Consider the following 10,814-nt stretch of genomic DNA (forward strand, 5'->3'; position numbering starts at 1 on the left):
AATGACAAATACAAGGACATCATCTGAAAGGAGATAGAGACAACACGTATGAGCCCTTTCAGAAGAATAAGGGTAAAGGGAAGACCTATACCTCAAGCATGATTTTACCTAATTTATTACACAACTTGTGGCAAGTTACTAAGCATTTGTGCCCTGAGACCCCCCTTAAAATTTGTTCAGTGGGAGAAGTTTCTCCTTTGCACCTAGGTGAAATCTACATCTCAATTAGCTCTTGTTGCTTGTTGACTCACTCCTACATAATCAATGGTCAATATAGTCACTTTTAAGTAAAGAAAGTCTCAATTCAGAATTAGAAAGTCCAACCCGGTATAATCATCAATGCTTGAGTCTTCACTCCAAAAAGACAGTTCTCTTCATCCTCCCCCAGCACAGGCCTGTGGTTTGACTGTCTAAGGGAAGGAGTATGGGTTGGCTTCTGTCCTCTGTCCCCACTTACTTCCTCCCTCACTCTCAAGCCCCAGATTAGAATAGAGGAGGGAGATAAATAAAGGAGTTAGGACATTACCTGCTGATTGGCAGCCCAAACGCTGGGCTTGCCAGTTCTTTAAGGCTGACTCTCTCTCTTGGGCACAGTTGTGGGCTCCATGGAGCTTCTTTGACAGGGACAAATCCATTGCTTTTGGCTCACAACTCCCCACCCTCCCCCTAGACCTTAGACACCATTCACGATCCACTCCACATAGACCCTCACCTGCTGGAATCCTATTGTCCTCCTCGGTGATCCTCTAGGCTGAGGTAGGACATGAAATGATGCTCTTTTGGCTCTCTCTCCCTGTGTGCCCATATCTGTGCATGTATCCATTAACCTCACCAACCACGAGAATGCAAGTCAATCAAAACACAGGCGCTTCTGTCCTGCTGACAGTCTCCTCCAATTCCTCGAATGTTCTCAGACCTGAGGAAGGATACATGTCTCCAACTGTAGGCAACATGTTTCAAGCACTCTAAGTGGTCTCTTGGAAGCTTCCTACCCTGAGCCGAAAGTGGAGGTAGCATCCTACCCAAGTCACCCAGGGAAAGGGATTGGAGAGTGGGGGCCTAAAGGCTATAGTTCTCTTCAAAGACATCTTTTTTTTAAATAAATTCTGTCTCGTCTCTCCACATTCTGATTCCTTTCAAATTCTTGCAACAACAAAGGTGTCAAAAAGTATTGCAAATCTTTTTTTTTTCTTTGAAACTTCTGCATTTTTTTGGCTTATCACTTTGATAGGCAGATCTATTGCAGAAGTTTTCAATCCTATCCAACCCAATACGCACTATTAATAACAAATCTTTTTATCGCCCTCCTTTATTACCATGGAGTAAAATTTATAAATAACACAACCTACTTACATATATAATTTCAAAGAATCAATACAATGTATCAACTGTGAAATAAAAAAGAAAGAAACTTTTATGTATACATATACTAAAATAATATACATTTCAGTATTTAAAAGTTCAGGCATGGCTCCACTAGAAAAGAAAAGGAAGAAGCCAGATGTTTGCCCTCACTTTAATGAATAAACTCAGATTTAAGAAAAGGCAGTGTTCAATTGAATATTGTCAACATTTCTTCTCTGTATTTCTCATTTTAAAATACGGGATAAATAAATATATTCAGAGTTGGATAGATGAGAGAGAAAGGTTCTTTCAACATGGATTCAACAGCTATAAATGCAGAATGATCCATTTTAACAATTCGAATTCCACAAGTGACACGGCCTTCAGTAACATATTTTGAATTCCTTACCAACTCTTAGGAACTCTGAAAACATAAAAAGATTGTATAAAATCTTTCCTCTACTTACACAGTAATTGCATTCCTAGAAAATTCAGTATATATGAAAATCATGACAAAATATAAAGGTTTGTCCCTTGTGTGATATTGGAAAGTCTCACAGAATATGGGACAATTCTTCATGGTGTGGGCCTGTCTCCCACGCTGCCAAACACCTAGCCCTCTTCTTCCCAGAGAATTAAAGGCCAATTGGACCCCCAATCATTGTAACAACCAACAAAGACAAAAAAATCCAAAACCTCCATAACTTCTCCTGGGGAAGGGTGACATATCTTCTCCCATTAAAAATCACTAATCTGTTGTCTCATTAAGCTTAGAACAAAACTTAAATGTTACATCTCTTACATCCTGATGCAAGAAAAAGGAAGTATAAAATCCTTTGAGGAGAGTAAAGGAAGAAAACGTCTTGACCCAGAGAACAACTTTGCATAGTTAACTGTGACTAAATGCTACCACCAGTTTTCAGCTAAATCAAGATAATTTTCCTCTCACTTAGCATATACCTGATATCTTACTTAAACTTTGTTTAAACACTTTGTTTCCAAAGGATAGAGGGTGCTGATTAAGTTGATGAGAAAAAGCAACTTTAAAAATATATATATAAAATGATGCTTTTATAACATTTCTCTACAACCTAATGTGACCAAAAATGCTAAATGTCTGAGTTAATAATGTCTCTGCTATTGATTTTCAGATATTAATATTTTTCTTGGCCCGATTTCCAATATTAGCTTTCATCATGTAGAAGAAATGTCTAGACAGGTGCTTAAAGCTGAAAGCATATTTATAAAGAGCAGTACTCAATATTAGGAGAGAAAAAACATACCCCTTTGTGTACCTGTTTTATGCAATTCAGGAAAACAAAGTTCAAGTGATGAATGGTTTGACTTGAAATAGAAATAGAAATATATATTGCAGCATAACCTTAGCAGCACATTATAAGGCAAGCAGATATATGTCTCTTAACAGGCTTCCTCTCTCTGACAATCAGCTACTGTGAGCTATTTTTCAAGAAGCTGCATTATGGGTGAACAGATAAAAGCTAATCTCTGCCCTTACATAAATTTCCTGCAGTATGAAGGCAAGGGTTAAAACAGTGCTTCTTGCAGAGTTATCCCTGGGCCTAGTCCTCTAATTCCAACTTTGACTTCAGTATAACCCTAGGGAAATCATTTAATCTCTTAGTTCCATCTGGAACTAGTGATTGTACTACTTTAGCTTTGTTATCCAAAAGCACTGGCAACTCAGCATTGTTTGATGTACATGAATAGCAGGTGCTGTATGTGTGTTAAGCCCCTTCTAGCTCCTCCCAAGCAGTCCAACATTTAGTGCCTTCCAAAACACGTAGGGCCTGAAAATCAAGTTACCAATCTCTGTCACTGTGACTCTATGAGACACTGGCTCTCAGAGCATGTGCCACACAATTGCTATCTGAGAAGTTTCATTATTCTATTTGCATTACCAGTGCAACCTTTTCGAAAATATTACAATATTGATTAGGAAAGACCCCTTTTTTCCACTTTTGGCTTCATTCTCAGACATGAAAACCTATATACAAATCAGATATGAAATTGAGGAAGATGAAACTAGACATGTATAATTTACATTCATGACTATTTGTATATTTCGTGGCTTCTTCCTTAAGCACAATTTTAGTACATAAAATTATATTTAAATTTCTCAAACTTGCATGTCATCAGAATGCAAGGCTCTATAAATATTATCATAGATCACCACTCTGATTGTAGTAAAAAGCTCTGCTTGAATAATTATCCTTTCAAATAAGAGCAAATGGAAACAATTTAGATTTTTATCTTCTGGTCATATTAGCCAGAGTAGTTCAATCTTTAGTAATACCATGCATATGTCTACATGCAAGTTTTTCAAGTATATTATGATTGAAGAATAATAGAACTATCTACTCTAAGCATTCACAACTTTTTTTTGTAACTCCACATCAAGCCAAGTATGGAGTGGAAAATGAGCAGAGGCCCAATTCTATCGCTTAGAGAATCAGGCCAACTCTCTAGCCAATGAACTCTCTCTTTGGTGATCCTCAAATGAAGGTTTGAGTTTCTTAGGGATATAGAAGAAATTCCTGCATTGGATGTGAAATCGGACTGGATGAAGCTTAAAATTCATATGGAACAAGATAGATGGCACTGTTTATTAACATGGGGAGGGGAGATTGGGTCCTCTAGGGGAAAGCAATAAGAGCTGTGGCATGGACTGTTGTCTTTTGAATAACCTGAATGCATTCATATTCACTTCCTTCCAGGGCAACCATCCCTTCCACATTCTCAGCCCAATTTGCTTCAACTAAAACAAACTCTACTTCTGGGATCCAGGAACAAAACAGCCGTAGGCTGAGCCAAGCAGCACAGTCCATCTCTTGGCCACATTGGTGATTTTTTAGAGTGGGCACCAGATACAAACTGGCCAGTCAGGACCAGTAAGCTCAATTCTAAAATTTTCTTTGCAGCATCAGGAAAGTGGAGTATCTCTTAGCCCGGAATGAGTATTATCATGCTGTGAGACAGAAGCTCTGCAAGGCCAGCCAGCAGAGCCTGAAAATGGAGCCAATCTAGAGGGGAAGCAGAGTAGAAAAGTGGACTCTTAGGATATCTTTTGGGTTCTGAATCATGTCTGTTTGGTTATATAAATCATTAGAGTCTTCTTTGTCTATTGGAGTTGGATCTTTCATAATCTGGAAAAAGAAACAGTTTAACAGATAAAATGGGGATTATAATTCTCTACTCTGTCCTAGTACTAAGGATGGTGTCAGACACACAGGAGGTGCTCAATAAATATCTGCTGAATGAATGAACAAATTCCCTGAGCAGCAGGAAGGACCACAGTTTGGCTCAGAAGAGGAAAGGGGTGAAAAAGAAGTGGACAGGGACAATATGTTTGTGAGGGGATTGTATAGAAGGACAGGAGAGGTTTCTAGCAGTTATTATTGTAGGCAGAGAGAATAGGGGGTTCTCAGAGGAAGACAACCAGACATAGCCTTCTTGACATAAGAGAAGCCATTTTAGGCCTAAGCCATTTTGTGATCTAAGCCTGGCCACAATGTTTGCCCATGCAGAAGAGCAGGTCTCAGTAATTAATGATTTTAAGAGAACAATAGAATGTAAGAACAAACAGTTATTACCAGACTAGGGAAATAACCATATCGGAGACAAAAAATCAGTTAAGTCTCCTAGTCTTAACTGTTTCAAAGGTCAAGATTAGTCTAATGCACATACTTGAGCTGTTTTGCAGGATTCAAACCCTCTTGAGCACTCAACCACCAAACTACCTGGAGGCAGAGAATTGATAATGCTGACCCTTACTGGTCCTCATCATTCCAATCAACTAGGACCTGGGCTTTGTCAACCTGTGATGACTTTTGCTCCAATTCTATGCTGAATTCTTCTTTGCACAAGCCCCTTCATGAATATGAAGGCACCCTTAGCTTAAAGCAAACTTTACTTGGAAACTAAGCTAAAAAACTTCCCTAATTTTGTTTTTCGGAGAGACATTGCTTTGGGAAATATCTCTGATATTCTCCTTTCTTGTTGCAAGTAATAAAATCCTTCCTTCTCCTGCTCTTTGACTTGGTTGTATCATTTGGCTTGACACCCACCAAGAAGCAAACCCGGTTTTCAGGTAACATGAGTCTGAAACTTGGGGAGATGGAGGGAGGTATAAAGAGAACTTTTAGGAAGCTGTGCTCTATGATAAGCTACATATAATATTCCTATACAAAGCAAATATAACCTAAGTTTCTGTAGTCCATTGTTCAAGGCTTTTGGAGTTAGACTTATGTCTTTGACCATGAGTTCTTGCAGAGTCTGACTTCAAGACAAAGCACACGCACCAGGTTTAATGAGGATTACCCATATGTATTCAAATTCTTTAAGTAGAAATCAAATTCAAATGTAGTGAGAAAAACAGGCATATTTTGATCTTTCATCAAGAGAAAAAAATAAAAGAAACTTTTTCCCCTTCAAGAACAACTTTGATTGGAAAGTTAGGATCATTTAACAAGATAATTCGAAATGCTTACCCAATAAGCCTATGGTTATTTACTTCAATAAATTCAACTCAAATTTTTGGCCATCTAAGTTCATTTCTTATAGGTTCCTCTTTTATATCAAATTTGCTTCTTTTCTTAAAGGAATAATTTACTAACCTTTGCAAATAAGAAAAAGAGGTAAATTAGAGAATCAAGAAATTGTATTTTATGTAAATTGACTTTGACAGTGCTACAGTTTTTATAATTGAGAAAAATATTCATGATTATCTATAACTAAATAATTTTTATGATCAAAAATAATGTTTCTAATAGAACTACTACCAGGCAAACATTAACAAACTGAGTACTTTAAATACTGCCATTATAGCTTTTGTTCCATTAAGTAAAAACTTATTTCTGAAGGAATCAAGAAATATTTTTAGCTTCTTTAAAAATAACCTATCTATGTTGTGATGCTAATATGAGCATCCTTTATTTAATCTCTGTGAGACACTATCATTAAATCTGTGGGTCTGGTCATACTCAAAGACTTTAAGCAGAATGATGGAAAATGAAAACAAATTTGAAGGCTTTCCATGACACCACAGAAAACAATAGAAACATGACTCTAAGTTCCATAGTAACTCTCTATTTGACCTTAAATGTCTTTTTACCCTCTTTATGTCTCACTAAGTCACATAGGTGAAGGACCTCTTTAAGGGTATTAAAGATCCACTCTATTATTTCAACATTAAGAGCATAACACTTAAAAACATGTGAGTCGGGCTTCCCTGGTGGCGCAGTGGTTGGGAATCTGCCTGCCAATGCGGGGGACACGGGTTCGAGTCCTGGTCTGGGAGGATCCCACATGCCGCGGAGCAACTGGGCCCGTGAGCCACAACTACTGAGCCTGCGCGTCTGGAGCCTGTTCTCTGCAACAAGAGAGGCCGCGATAGTGAGAGGCCCGCGCACCGCGATGAAGAGTGGCCCCCGCTTGTCGCAACTGGAGAAAGCCCTCACGTAGAAACGAAGACCCCACACAGCTAAAAATAATAAATAAATAAATAAATAAATAAATAAATAAATTTAAAAAAAAAAAAAAAACATGTGAGTGAAAAATGAGAACATCAGATAATTAAGAAGAAATAGGAATTGATGATATTTGGAGTACTTCTCTTTGAGCAAATAATAATATGCCATTTGTTCATACTTGCTTTATCAATATTTCAAAACTAAAATATTTTTTAGTGATTTATTTTTTTAGAGAGGATATATCCCAAAGAAATATATCAAAATTGGAAAACATGTATATTTTGAAAATAAATAACTATTTACCCTTTGTTTTGACTGATATTTTTACATTTAAAATGCTTTTTATCTCAAATAATATTTTAAAAGATTCGTAATTATTAACAGTGTATGAGTTTTACAAGTTGGGAAACCAAACCTAGTAGGTTTAAGGAGAATCACAAGATAAAGCAAACTTTACTTGGAAACTTGCAAACTCAGGAAACACAATTACCTATGGAAAGGGATATTAGGGGAAAATACTATAATTTTTTGACATTCTAACACATTTTCTACCTTGAGTAGAATCTCATGTATTTTAAAAAAGGAAGTGAAATTTGGATCTACTATGAGAGAGCTTCCCAAACTTTACCAAATCTTGGCTCACATAGAAAACAATATTTACACAGTACTCTGGGATAATGGATGAGGTTGCTCCAAACTGAGATGAAACCAAAGGCTCTGGGCTACCCCAGGCACAACCCAGCTGCTCTAGTGGCTGAGGGGATTAATATCTCCACACATCTGTGTCCACTGTTGTGTGATCTGTGGGGAAACTTTGCTCTCCAAAATGAAAGGGCATATAAATCTTCCATAACTTCTGGAAAACAGCTCAAAGTGCACCCATTCACAATAATGAGTCAGTAAAAATCCACTACATTATTGCAACATTAAGTATTCTATACAAGCTAAAAACAAGGGCTGTTACCTTCATTTTATAATCATACCAAAAAAGAAGCACTCAATATTACAGCCAAAGTCTAAATCCATATCTTTTGGTTAATATCCAATGTATTTAAAATTCAACTATCTTATATTTGGACAATTAACCAAAATGAATCTCTAGCTAGAAAGCAGATGCTTTCTCCTTATCATTTCTATTTTTTAGTTAGCCATTTTGAATAATGTAATTATTAGCTAACGTGTGTCAACATTTTCTAAAAGCATAGTCTCATGTAGCAACCAAGAAGTAAGAAGTGTTAATAACAAAAAATGCCAAGAGGAGGAACAAAAAAATACAAGATGAAGAAGAAGATGGTTAGACATTAAACCACCAGAAAATGGTAGTTGTAGAGGTTGGAGGAGATATAGCTGGAGAGAGATGAAGTTGCCACAGAGTGGAGTTAATGTTTCACTGTATGCATTATATTTTTTATATCTGTACATTGCAAGCATTTTTAGGGCAAACCTAAGTAAGCAATTCTTCCAACATGGAAGGCCTGGAGCTCCTCATCCAATATGGTAGGCTGAAATGTGGTTAGACCAAATTGTGACAAACCATATAAGTGTACAATACACATTGTATTTTAAAGACCTAGTGCCCAAAAATATCAAGGATCTCAACAGTAATTTTTATATTGATTACATATTGAAATTAAAATATTTTGGATATACTGAGTTAAATAAACTATACTATTAAAATTAATTTTACCTCTTTATTTTTTAACATGGCTTCAAGAAAATTTAAAATTATAGATGTGGCTCATATTATACTTGTATTGGACAGTGCTGGTCTAGAGCATAAACTATGTAAGAGAAGAAAAAGATGAAATGAGCACACAAATAGAAAAGGAAGATGCTCTGGAATAGATCAAGAAAGAGACACTTCCAATAAACACACCTAAAGAGTTTCTAATAATTCCTCAGCAAGAAGGAATTATAAATTAAGATGCCCACTGTGGTTGGCCTAACAACTTAACTGTGTGTGGTTCTCAGTCTGTAACATGGATTTAGTCATTCTAAATGAAATCTTTTGTTGTCACTTTTATAAATTCCTCCTTTAAGTATTGTGATAGATATTTAGATGATAGATAGATAGAGAGATAGATACATAGATGATAGATAGATAAATAGATAGATAGATAGATAGATAGATAAGATAGATAGATCTCTACTCCATGCAGACAAACTGACAATTGCAAAAAAGATTCTGATGAAGAAGACTAGGCTAGGCACATCCCACCGCCGCCATCTTAGATTGAGTGTCATGTGCACGGTCTGCACACGGACTGCCCACCGAGCTGAGGTGTCAGGCACAGCCCCTGGCCATGGGAACACTGTCTGAAGTGCCAGGTGCGAGGCCTCTGCTTGAGGCACCCTTTGAGCAAGTGACACCAGACTAATCACAAAGGAAAAGAGAAGGGGAAAAAAGGTTAGACTTGGAGACCTTCAAGATGATGGAGGAGTGAGACGTGGAGATTACCTTCCTCCCCACAAATACATCTACATGTGGAACAACTCCTACAGAACACCTACTGAACACTGGCAGAAGACCTCAGACCTCCCAAAAGGCAAGAAACTCCCCCACGTACCTGGGTAGGGCAAAAGAAAAAAGAAAAAACAGAGACAAAAGAATAGGGATGGGACCTGCACCAGTGGGAGGGAGCAGTGAAGGAGGAAAGGTTTCCACACACTAGGAAGCCCCTTCGTGGGCAGAGACTGCGGGTGGCAGAGGGGGGAAGCTTCGGAGCCACGGAGGAGAGCACAGCAACAGGGGTGCGGAGGGCAAAGCGGAGAGATTCCCGCACAGAGGATCAGTGCCAACCTGCTCTCACCAGCCCGAGAGGCTTGTCTGCTCACCCGCCGGGGTGGGCGGGGGCTGGGAGCTGAGGCGCCAGCTTCGGTCGGATCGCAGGGAGAGGACTGGGGTCGGCTGCGTGAACACAGCCTGAAGGGTGCTAGTGCACCACAGCTAGCCAAGAGGGAGTCCGGGAAAAAGTCTGGAGCTGCCGAAGAGGCAAGAAACCATTGTTTCGGGGTGCGCAAGGAAAGGGGATTCAGAGCACTGCCTAAACGAGCTCCAGAGACGAATGTGAGCTGCAGCTATCAGCGCGGACGCCAGAGACAGGCATGAGACACTAAGGCTGCTGCTGCCGCCACCAAGAAGCCTGTGTGCGAGCACAGGTCACTCTCCACACCTCTCCTCCCAGGAGCCTGTGCAGCCCACCACTGCCAGGGTCCCGTGATCCAGGGACAACTTCCCCGGGAGAACGCACGGCGCGCCTCAGGCTGTTGCAACGTCACTCCAGCCTCTGCCGCCGCAGTCTCGCCCCACATTCCGTACCTCTCCCTCCCCCCGGCCTGAGTGAGCCAGAGCCCCCTAATCAGCTGCTACTTTTACCCCGTCCTGTCTGAGCCAAGAAAAGATGCCCTCACGTGACCTACACACAGAGGCAGGGCCAAATCCAAAGCTGAACCCCAGGAGCTGAGCAAACAAAGAGAAAGGAAAATCTCTCCAAATCCAAAGCTGAACCCCAGGAGCTGTGCAAAGAGAAAGGGAAATCTGTCTCTCCACTGCCTCAGGAGCAGTGGCTTAAATCTCCACAGTCAACTTGATGTACCCTGCATCTGTGGAATACCTGAATAGACAACGAATCATCCCAAAATTGAGGTGGTGAAGTTTGGGGGCAATGATATATTTTTTTTTCTTTTTTTCTTTTTGTGAGGGTGTATGTGTATGCTTCTAAGTGTGATTTTCCCTGTATAGCTTTGCTTTTACCATTTGTCGTGGGTTCTGTCTGTCCTTTTTTTTTTTTTTTTTTTTTTAGTATAGCTTTTAGCACTTGCGGATTTGTTTTTTGATTTGGTTGCTCTTTTCTTCCTTTTTTACTTTTTTTTATTTTTAATAATTATTTTCTATTTTTTATTTTAATAACTATATTTTATTTTTTTTTTCCTTCTTTTGTTCTTTTTTACTCCATTTTCTTCTGAGCCGTGTGGCTGACA

The sequence above is a fragment of the Balaenoptera physalus genome (assembly GCF_965194825.1).
Source record: "Balaenoptera physalus genome assembly, chromosome: 5".
NCBI classification, from domain to species: Eukaryota; Metazoa; Chordata; class Mammalia; order Artiodactyla; family Balaenopteridae; genus Balaenoptera; species Balaenoptera physalus.